The 11,902-nt window shown below is 41.9% G+C and overlaps 1 non-coding gene across 1 annotated transcript; it reads right to left on the reverse strand.

The window, feature by feature from the left end:
• Positions 1–10,867: 10,867 nt before the first annotated feature.
• TRNAQ-CUG lies at positions 10,868–10,939 on the reverse strand. Its single transcript has one exon. It is a non-coding gene; the product is annotated as a tRNA-Gln (tRNA).
• Between the last annotated feature and the right edge of the window lie 963 nt (positions 10,940–11,902).

The raw sequence follows: 11,902 nt of genomic DNA on the forward strand, positions 1-11,902 counted from the left end.
GGTAGTTGGTTGTTCTTTTTCCATTTCGTAGTCTAGGCCGAATTTGGTTGCATCATTAATATAGGTTAGTATAGGATGAAAGGTATTTGCATAATAAACCTTAGGGTAGAATAAAATATGCATTTTTGGTTTCTGTTTCTTTTCCTTTCTTTCAATTTTCTCTTTTTCCCTTGTAACCATTTTTCTCTGAGGTAATAAAAGGCGAGTGCGAGTCGCATTAATGAATAGGGCCCATTAAATGTATATTCCGCATTTCAAAGTATAGTAATGACCTTAGATTAGACAGGTAAAATATTAGGGTCGTTACATTTATCCTAAACAAAGCACTAACCATTTTTCTAAACTTGCTCTACAAGTTGATGATATGTCACAATTTATCCTAAAGTTGGTTTACAATTAACTTATTTGTTAAGTTAAGCTTATTAAACTTATTTGTTAGATACCACAGTGCAAATAGAAAATGATTATCAAAATGAGATTAAGAGATGTAAAAAATGTATAGTGATAATACAAGCTTAAGTTCTTACTGTGGAGATTGGAGGAAAAGTGGGATCAATGGAATGGTAATAGGAAAGAGTGTCCACAACCACACCGACTAGAGAGAAAAGTCCAGGTACCATGATAATATTAAGCTACCCTTAATAGATTATCTAGAATACAAAGAGTAGAACTCCAGCTTCAATGCACGAGTGTGATGACCATACTTGTAAAGCATGGTCATATAGATGTAGAGCCTCTAGAAAACGTGATTATGAAAACTACCTAAGTGATAGTAGAGATGGTGACGTGTAAATAGGTAAAGCCAGCAGAAAAACATGGTATGTCTTAGGAGAAACTTGAACATAGGATATTTTGCCTATATGTAGAGGAAGCATCCCATGTTTAAGGGAGGCTAGGCACCACACAAGAGTTTTTAGTGAGTTCCCTATGATGCTATACAAGAACTTAAGAGGTTTACAGGCTCGAAAGAGCCAGTGACGGGATATTACTACGAGGGGAGATGTGACTAGATCAGTTAAAAGACATTATAGGAGGTAGCCTAGGTGAACGTAGAGGACTTATGCAAAGATTATTACTCCTAAAAAGTTCGTACTTAACTCAGATCAGTATTAGTACTCAAGAGAGCTATATGATAGGGCATCCCGCTGTAAGGAAAGACTTGTGTTGATTGTTGGATGTGACCCTTGATCAAAATTATGTCGAAACAAGTAAAAGAGGCAAAGGAACACCTTGAGGGGAGAAATCTTTTGGAGAAAAGAAAATTTAAGTACTTAGATTTTCAATTCTCTTTGTCGTTGTGTTGTTCTGAAAAATGCATACTTCTCTTGAATATTTATAGTGGAGAAAGCACTAACTTGCTTCCTAACCTTTCTCCTCAAGTTAAAGATCCACTAACGATCTTCCTAATTAAAGCATAAGACCACAACCACAAAACTTGGTCCACAATTTGGCAACTACTACCAATTGTCCTATAGTTGCTCCATAAGTTAGTAACTTATTCTACTAAGTCTCCAAACAATTCTCCTATCGTTACTCCATAAGTTAATAACTTGTTCTACTAAGTCGACTAACCGTTCTTCTAATGTTAGTATATAAGTTAGTAACTTGTTCAACTAACTCAAGTTTATTAGCTCCCAATCTCTTTCGTAAAATTGATTTTGTTCGAGATTCTTCACTCCTAGCAATTCTTGCATCTCTGCAAACTTAACCCTTGCTAGGACCTTGGTTAGAATATCTGCCCGTTCCTCTCTAGTGCATACGAACTCCAAAAATATTTCTCTCTTCTCAACACACTAAAGGATGAAATGGAAGCGAGTATCAATGTGTTTGCTGCGCCGTGAAATACTGCATTCTTCACGAGTGCAATTGCAGATTTGTTGTGACGTAGAGAGTTAACAGCTTTAGTTCACTTCTAGTCAATTCACTCAACAAATTTGAGTGGAATTTTGAGTATCAAAATTTGGTTTAACCAAACTTGCATGTTTGCCAAATAAACCCCACAAATTTGAGTGGAATTTTAAGTGTCAAAATTTGGTGATCTCAAATTTGCATGAACATGCAAATATGACTCTATAAATAGAGTGATCAAGGTACATGGAAATTCTTCAAAAACTTGAGAAAATCTCTCTTTACATATACTAAATTCCTATCAAGTTTAGTCACTCACCGGATTCTACAGTCCCATTCTAAGATTGGAGAAGAGTAGGGAAGACACTAGTGGTGGTTCGAAACCAGTTCGTGAGAAAAAAGAAATTTCAACTACAAAAGGTTAGTATTCAAACTCATTGAGTTTTAATGCTTTTGAACATACTAGCTAATTTACTATAATTGATGTACTTAGAGTACCTAAGATCCAAATTGCTTTCGCACGTGTTATAGTAACACCATCACAACGTACACATCAACTATGAGTGTTTCAGTCCCATTATTTCTTGTATACACTGTTTGTTCTTGCGAGCACTTCATGAATTTTAGACTCTTTAAATTCTTGTCCAAACGTATATTCCACATCATCGGTGCTTGCCGTAAATCATAGAGGGTCTTTGACAACTTAAACGCTTTGTGCTCTTTGGCTTTGATGACTGTAACGACCCGGGAAAGAAAGAAAAGAAAAAAAAAAGAAAGAAAAAAAGAAAACGAGAAAACGAAAAAAAAAACTGTCGCCGGAAAACCCGCGAGTTTTCTGGCAACCTCGAGTTTCGTGGACCCCACGCGAAACGACGGCCACAGCACGCCCAGCCTTCAGCCCACAACTCCCAGCACCTTTAGGATACCTGCAAAGGGAGGAAAGACAGAAAATTACGAGAGAGAGAGAGATTTCAGACAAACGCCGGCGAGTGCCTAGTTTCTCCGACGAACCCTCAAACCACCCTCAAACCGACACCAAACAACCTGTTACCACCACAAGAAGGATTCCTAACGAAAGCACGATAACTCAAGGTGCGTTTTGTGCTTTTTCGTAAGCGCCGTCGTCGGTAACCGAGGTCGGAAAATTGGGTTTTCCTAATCGTTCTTAGATCTGGTTTTAGGAACCTTTAGGCCGCAAAACTCCCAGAAAAGAAAGAAGGACGGCGAATAAAGAGGAAGAGGAAGAGGAAGAGAGAGGACCGAAATTGGCAACGGAAACGCCGCGGGAAGGAGAGAGAAAACTCGCTGGAAAATCGGCCGAAGTCGGGTAAGGAAGACGAGATCCACGGATCCGGGTCAACCCGAACCCAAAACTTGAGAAAGCCAGCCCATTCTTTCCCTCGGCCTCTGNATCCTTTCCCTCGACCTCTGCCTTCGGTCCAGCCCAACTACAGCGGCCCAAACCTCAGACCAGCCTAGAAGCTATGGTTCAGTTGAACCAACCCGAGACCAGACCCACGGTCCAATCGAGCCGGCCTGCAACCCAAAAAAAAAACTTGCGGCCCAGCCCAATAAGCCGAGGCCTAACGATAGTCTTGGCCCAGTAGCCTCCGCAGCCCGCAACCTAAACCACGACTCGAACCCGGACTGCGACCTGCGCTTCGACCCGACGCTACCGCACGACGTGGCTCGCTTTACTGCTGCCACGTGCCACATAGTGGCGCAGGCGATCCCTCAGCTCGGCTCGGCGCAAACGGCTCGGGCTCCCTCCGGCGACGCTTCGGCGGCTCCTCTGGCGGCTTCCAGCAGCTGTTCGACTCGGCTCACCTGTTTTCAGCCCGGTTTCCACTGTTTCGACCCTCCCAGATCTGTTTTCAGCCCCGATTAAGGTATCCGAGGCCGTTTTAGAGCTGTATTTTACATTTATTAAATTATAGGTAAATTAATTGTGAAATACTAACGGAAAGTGGTGAACGGTGTGATAGGAAACAAACCCCGGCGACGTAGGAAGCAGCTCTCACGGAACGGGAGCTTACGTTTAGCTATTTAGGGAGTACTTAGGCCAAGGCCAACCAAGTAAGTGGCCTTACTATAGGATAGGCTAAAAAATTTGTATGAGTTATGATGATGTGTGGATTACGATGCTTGATGATATGTGCAGTATATACATATTTTGATGAATGACACTTGATATGTTTGACGCACTTTGTGGCATTATGATGAGTATGATGATTGCATGATGTTTACCTTAATATGATGATGTTTTCCATATTGAGCATGCTAGATGATGATGAGTGCCATATTGCATCATGTCGTTAGATCGACATAGGACACAACCCTAAGAGCATGAAAATGATATTAATATAAATATCCACGATAATGCGTTACCTAGAGTAACAAAGAGATGAGACTAGAGGGTTGTGTCAGAAGAGACATTACGATGGATTTAGAGGGACCTCATGCATTTTGTATGTTCATAAGCATAGGGCTACTTCCCCTAGAGATGATGAGTGCGGACGCGCACCTTATGATGAGCGCGAATGCGCACAGGTGCGAAAGCACACAGATGAGGGTGTTCATGAGGCGCATGACACTATGGGGTTCCGCTGACCTCCGGACGTCGCTACAGATTAGCTTGACCAGAGGGTCCAGGGGGTGTGCGAGCGCCCTGGGGACTCACACTCGCACGTGTGAGTCGTGTGTAGGGAAGTACTACACATCCAATTTGTCCGAGACTGGAGGCCACCCCTAAGATGATTAGAGATAGGTCCATAATTCATGATTGCTTGTGTTTGCATTAGCATGGCCCCTATAGTGGGGTCACTTACTAAGTATTTGTCGTGTGCCATATTGTTTTTCAGATAAAGTAAGGCTCCCATGTACGGTTGACGGTGGCATCATAATCAGACACTATGGCGCGTGCATAGGATAGTTGCATATTTAAAGTTCCTAGTCTTGGTTAGGATAGGGCGTTTGCATTTCATTCATTTTTATTACTTTTGTAATCGTTTTTTTTTTTTTTTTATCTTTCTGAACTCTAGCATGATGTTAGAAACACGTAAGTCCGGCAGTGTTTTCCAATGTTTGAACGTATTCTGAAGTTTTAAATTTTTCCGCTAATAAAGAGGTGCATTCTTAGATTTTTATTCTGCATTAGATATGAGCATGAGACGTTAGTGGCGACTCTAGATATGTGGAAATTTAGGGTCGTTACAATGACAAACCCTTCAAATTGGACAACATACACTTCTTCTTGGAGGTCACCATTTAGGAATGCTGATTTAACGTCCAAGTGATGGACCTCCCACCCGTGTTGAGCTACGAGGGCAGGAATCAATCTTACAGTGTCCAGTCTAGCCACAGGCGCAAAATCCTCCTCAAACTCAACTCCTTGTTGTTGCACGAATCCCTTTGTCACGAGTCTTTATAGTTGATGACATTTCTTTCACTATTCTTCTTCAACTTAAACACCCACTTCAAACGATGGGCTTGTGTCTGGACGGTAAGTTAGTTAGTGCCCACGTCTTGTTCTTTTTAATGGTTTTAAGCTATTTTTGCATGGCATCGTGCCACATCATCTCAGTTCCTGCCTCATGGTAGATTTTCGGCTCCTCGGCCGCAAGCAACCCTAACTCATCGGGATCCAATTCTTGTTCAAGAGTATCCACATAAATTTCAGCAAGAGAACAAAACATATTTGGTCCATCCTCTATTGTGGATCCGCTTGAGCTCTGTTGTTCTAAAGAGTCCATCACGCATTTCAGTGTCACCGATGATGACATGTGTCGACTTGTTGGTGTTGCTGTTGGGAAACTTTCTAGGTTCGTTGTGTCTTCCTCTTCTTCTAGAGTAGCGAACTTTGTAACAGTCTGCTTGCTATCGCAAACACTGCACCAATCCCACTTCTTCTCTTCTTTGAATACGACATCTCTACTTACACAAAATTTCTTATGTTGCGGATCATACAGCCTATGTGTCTTGGTCTCATCCTCTATGCCAAAATACACCATCCTTTAGCTTCTGTCATCAAGCTTTTTGATATATGACTTTTTCGTCTTAACATATGTTGTACAACTGAAGACTCTTAGGTACTCGAAGTGAGGTGTCTTGCCGAACCATACTTCATAGGGGGTGCGAGTATCAAGCGCCCTTGTCAGTGAATAGTTTAGAAGATAAACTGCATGCCGTATTGCCTCGCTTTAGAAAATTGTTGGGACTTGCATGCTCTTGAGTAAGCTTCTTGCAATGTTCATTATGGTGCAGTTTCTTCGTTCGACCACATAATTTTGTTGTGGAGTGTACGGTGCAGTGAGTTGACACTTGATACCTTCCTCTTTAAAAAACTTTGAGAAATTCTAAGATAAGAACTCGACACCTCGGTCGGTGCACAAGGTTTTCAGCTTGTGATCTGACCCATTTTCAATAGTCTTTTGAACTTATTGAACGCACATAATGTCTCTCATTTTTCTTTGAGCATGTACACCCACATCCAACGACTATAGTCATCAACAAATAAGAGAAAATACTTGTTACCAGCAATCGATGATGGGGTGATCTGTTGACTCTGGCAATTCGGAAGACAGTGTCGACGAAAAATTAGCCGAAGGTTTCTTCGAAGGAAAAATTAGCGGAAGTAAAAGGAGAGAGAGTGAGAGATTCGCTGAGATTGCTGAAGACTCGATATCTTATTTTCATTCAGTTGAACGGTTTAAATAACAAATCTAATTACAAAAATAGAAAAACTTCGCCCAAATTGGCACCTAGAATTACGCTTTTCCATTAGCGTGAATTCATATGTTTTTAGAAAACCTAACTAAATAAGGCTCGATGGAAATGAAGCAACCTGTCTCATCAAGTTGACCCACAGGCTCACAAGGTTAGCCTTGAGCCTCGAGATGAAGTAGACGTCGGTCAGCTTGCGATGCTCGCCTCCCTTACTGACGAACAGGATGGTGCCGCGCTCTTTGATCTCGACGATGGAGCCGTCGCCGAATTTCACCGTCCCACGGATCCCTGAGTCGAGCTCGGAGAACACAGATCTAGCCCCGGTCATATGGTTTGTTGCCCCTGTGTCAAGGATCCATTGCCGGTGCTCGTGTTGCTCGTCCCTCTCGCCGATCTGAGCGAACACTCGCTCCTCCTCCAGTTGAATTGGCTCCCCAGCTGGTGCCACCTTTGCTACGCCCAGCTGGAGCTCTTTCTCAGGTTCAACATCGTCGTCGGATTTGGAATCGAAATTGGGGACGCATGCAGTTACCATGAAGAGAGCTGGCTCGTCCTCCTCGGATTGAGCCACATGGGCCTTTTCGGCCTTCTCTTTNCATGCGCCGGCGAGATTTCCACGGCTTCTTACCGCCTTTGCGGCTGGAGGGCCCATTGCTCTCGCCGGTGTCGTCACGGAGCTTTAGGCGTGCAAGCCATTCCTCCTCAGTGAGGAGTAGACGACCCTCCTTGTCGACAGCTGAAATGGTATTTTTCTTCCGCTGCTCGACGTTACGCAGTCTTCCGGTCACCTCTTCCACCGTTAGGTCATTCACGTCAAGCAATGTCTCGATGAAATTGCAACTTGCTCGAGGTGATCAGGGACGATACGCAGTCTTCCGGTCACCTCTTCCACCGTTAGGTCATTCACGTCAAGCAATGTCTCGATTGAAATTGCAACTTGCTCGAGGTNGACTTTATGACCTGAACTGATGAACAGGCAGGGTAAACTGGCCGATTCATTCTCCGATTCCTGATTGAAGAGCTGTTAGGTCATTCACCGATTGTGGGGTGCGGCTTGGTGGAAAGAGACGCCAACATCTCTGGGGGCAGCACAATGGCGCATCAACAAGGCCCACTCGTTGTAGTTGGACCTTGTCAACNGTACACCAACCCGACGAGATTTAATTCCTTCCCACAGCCCGACGAGATTTAATTCCTTCCCAGGCCGATTGCGCGGTGCGCTTGGTGGAGAGAGATGCCAGCATCTCTGGGGGCACAGATCGTAATATGGCGGCGAACGCCAGTCGANAGTGGAGGAGTGAGCGAGCCTGCTCGAGATAGACCCCACGATGTGCTTATTTTCACACTTTACATTTTCTTCTACTCGAACCTGAGACCTGTGTGTTATAAGGTCGACACTCTAACCACTTGAGCTATTCAACTTGATTGTTGATAGGTTGGCTCTTTTGTGATGGTATACTACCGATCGCTTCAAAGAGGCTCTGATACCACTTGACTCTAGCAATTCGGAAGACAGTGTCGACGAACGAAGGTTTCTTCGAAGGAAAAATTAGCGGAAGTAAAAGGAGAGAGAGTGAGAGATTCGCTGAGATTGCTGAAGACTCGATATCTTATTTTCATTCACTTGAGATTGTTGACTCTTTTATGATGGACCTCACGCACGAAGATTTCGCCCAAATTGGCACTTGTTTGAGCTAGGAACGACAGTCTTGCTTGTTTGGAGACTAGGAAACTTTCACATAGTGGGTTCAGATGTATGATTTTGGGTAGTCCCGTAGCCATCTTCTTCTCTCATCATTGTGAGCATTTGAAAGTTCACACGCCCAAGTCTTGCATGCCTAAGCCAAGTCGAGTCTGCAAGTTTCGTCAATAAAGAGGTGGGTTGGCTGGTCTTCAATAGTATCTGGTACAAGCAGTTGTGCGACTGTTTTACCATCATCAGCAAAGTTTTATTTCTATCGAACATCTTGAGGAACGAGCCAGCTAACTTCACTCTGCTTCCTTCTTTCATCATCTGACCAAGACTAATAGTGTAACTCTTCAAGTTTGGGATATAGTATACCTTGGTTAGTAACCGTTGCTCACCATTCTTGCACTAGAACAAGATGGATCCTTTGCCTTGGATCAGTACAATTGATCCATCGCCAAACTTCGCATTTCCAATGAGCTTCTCATCAAGATCCTTGAACTTTGTTTGATCTCCGGTCATGTGGTTGCTTGCTCCATTGTCAAGGTACCACATGTTGATCTCCACTCGGTCTTCTTCTTTTGTGAGAAGGTTTGCCACAACCAACCTTTTCTTCGTTGAGCATCAACAGGTTGGGCATCTTCTTGGCCAACATCAGTGCGAGCTCTTAATATTGCATGAGTGTGAGGTTTGCCTCCTAGTCTCGCTTCTTCCTGCGACACTCTACCGCATAGTGCCCATATTTTCCACAAGAGTAACAGTTGATCACTCTTGTGGGCTCTTAATCGTGCGTGAGTGTGAGGTTTGTCTCCTCATCTCGCTTCTTCCTGCGACACTCTACCGCATAGTGTCCAAGAGTAATAGTTGATCATACTCTTGTCCTTTTAGGGGTTGACATTATCATGAGTTTGTGATATATTGTCACGGCCTCCTCTGCCACCACGTCCATGACCATGTCCGTGACGGTGGCCACATCCACGAAATCTGTTTTCCTTGTTATAATAATCGCATCATTCTTTTTCGTCTGTGCGAGCCACTCCTCATGTGTGAGTAATAGGTGTTTTTCCTACTCATTGTCTTCAAAGTCACGAAGTCTATCCTCATGGACCTTAAGACGACCAACGAACTCCTCAACTGACATGTTCTTGAGGTCACTGAACTGCTCGATAGAGGTAACAATTTGCATGAATCTTGGAGAAACAATTCGAAGGAACTTCTTGACAACGAAGATCTCCTCCACCATGTCACCTAATGAACGGATTCCGCTAACGATCGTCATTAACTTCATGGTAAAGTCGTCTATCGACTCACCAGTCTTTCATGCTGATAGCTCGAACTGACTCTTCAAGGTCTGCACCTTTGCTTCCTTGACATGTTTCACACCTATATGCATTGTTTGCAGCATCTCCCACAATGTCTTTGTTGAGTCCTTCTCTGCCAACATGAGAAGAACGTCCTCCGAGACTACTTGGTAGATAGTGGCAAGAGCCATCCTATCCTTATGCTCCTCAATTTCACCATGCTCGATGGCACCCCACACGCCTTATGCTTAAGTTGACACGCATCTTTATCGACGATGTTGTGTAATTACTCTTCGTGAGTAAGAGGCACTAGACCTTTACACTCCCCTCCTTTCTACTTTTTATCGTTGTCACTTCTCTTCCGGTGACTTTATATGGTGACAACATTTTTTTTCTTTTGGAATCCTCGGAGCTCTAATACCAAATGTTGGATGTGATCCTCGATCAAAATTATGTTGGAACAAGTAAAAGAGGCAAAGGAACACCTTGAGGGGATAGATCTTTTGGAGTAAAGAAAGCTTAAGCACCTAGCTTTTCGATTCTCTTTGTTGCTGTGTTGTTGTGAAAAAGGCATACTTCTCATCAGTATTTATAGTGAAAAAGGCATACTTCTAATCAGTATTTATATCCTAAACTAGTTAAGAACCGCTAACAATCTTCTTAATTAAATCACAAAACTTAGTCCACAACCACAAAACTTGATCTACAATTTCTCAACTACTACCAATTCTCCTATAGTTACTCCATAAGTTAGTAACTTATTCTAACTCTACTAACAATTCTCCTAAGGTTTAACTTGTTCTACTAAATCTACTAACAATTCTCCTAATGTAACCATATAAGTTAGTAATTTGTTCAACTAGCTCAAATTAACCCTACTAAATATTTACTAATGAAGGCACAATTACGGGTTCTTACTTGATGTCTTGCTATTGAATAAAAATTTTCCTTATGAAAAGAATCATACCACTAGACCAAATACCATAGGTTGACATTATTTTTTTTATGTGTTATTAAATATAAAAAATTATTTTATTGCTACATTTGAATTGAAGGGGTGGTTGTCCCTTGCATCCTAAGCAAGATATGCACATTTCACTACTACAAGGCTCAGATATGCAAGGCTCAGATATGCACATTTCACTATTACAAGGCTCATATATTTCATAAATTGGTTGTTATTGCTACATTTGGGATCTTCTATATTTTGATTTCGTTCTTCTTTGTATTTAATATGATTTCAACACTTTAAAATCAATTAATTTAATTTATTTGTGTTAAGTTACTATTCACAAACAATAAAATTAGGTCCCACCGAGATTTGAACTCGGGTTATTAGATTCAGAGTCTAATGTCCTAACCACTAGACCATGGGACCACCATGATTTGTGTGAAATAAATCTCTTTAACTTTAAAAAATAAATAGTATCTTCATATACTTTCAAAAGTTTAAAAACGACTGGTGTGTCATCGTTTTTTCTGTTTTGTATTTGATAGGGTTTCAACACATTAAAATCAATTAATATATTAGATTATGTGTACAATTATTCTATCATTCTTTTGTAGCGGTGCCATCATAAATAGGTTAGAAAAATAGTGAAAGAAGTATTTTCTTTGCCCAATTATTTTACAATTCTTTTTTAGCCAATAACTCCGAGCATACTCACCGTAAGATACTCGCATTCACGTCGTCTCTTGTGTTTTTCTTCACTGTCGGCAAACTCACAATTTTTTTAAACTAAGGTATAAAGATAGTCGCATTATGTAGGTACGTACAAGACACTACAACGTCGTGGGAGGGTAAGGCAAGCCAATAGGAACTCACCATAGTTGAGATCTAAACGGAGGAGCAACAAAAAAAATGGAGTCAAAAGGTCTTGAGAAGAAAGAGAAAGGCAAATGGAAAGACGCGTGAATAAGGCGAAGAAGACGATAGGATTGGGTCGGATTTGGTTCAAACTCGGGCAACCCATCACTACATCCAACCCACGACCCATCATTCCTTTTGGTTGGTGAGCAATTTGCAACCCGCGGCCAAAACTTGACTCACTAAGGAAGTTGCAAAGAAAATTTGGAGAAAATCAAATACAAGAAGCTCAAGAAACGAGGCTCCGAATACCAGACAAGAGGTAAGTAAATATCTTGGAGTTTTCTTAAGAAATACTTGTGGGAATTGCTTAGATTTCAACATATATCCTAAGTCAAGTATGAATTAATAGTATATGAAAGAAAAATATTACAAACGGTGAGTTAAGGGTCTAAACCATTCGTTTTGCTAAAAAATTAAGTAACATTAAATTAACCCCCTCAATCAGCTCTGCTACTTATGAAATTTTAATAC

Source organism: Cucurbita pepo, unplaced genomic scaffold (assembly GCF_002806865.2).
Source record: "Cucurbita pepo subsp. pepo cultivar mu-cu-16 unplaced genomic scaffold, ASM280686v2 Cp4.1_scaffold000123, whole genome shotgun sequence".
Taxonomy (NCBI): Eukaryota; Viridiplantae; Streptophyta; class Magnoliopsida; order Cucurbitales; family Cucurbitaceae; genus Cucurbita; species Cucurbita pepo.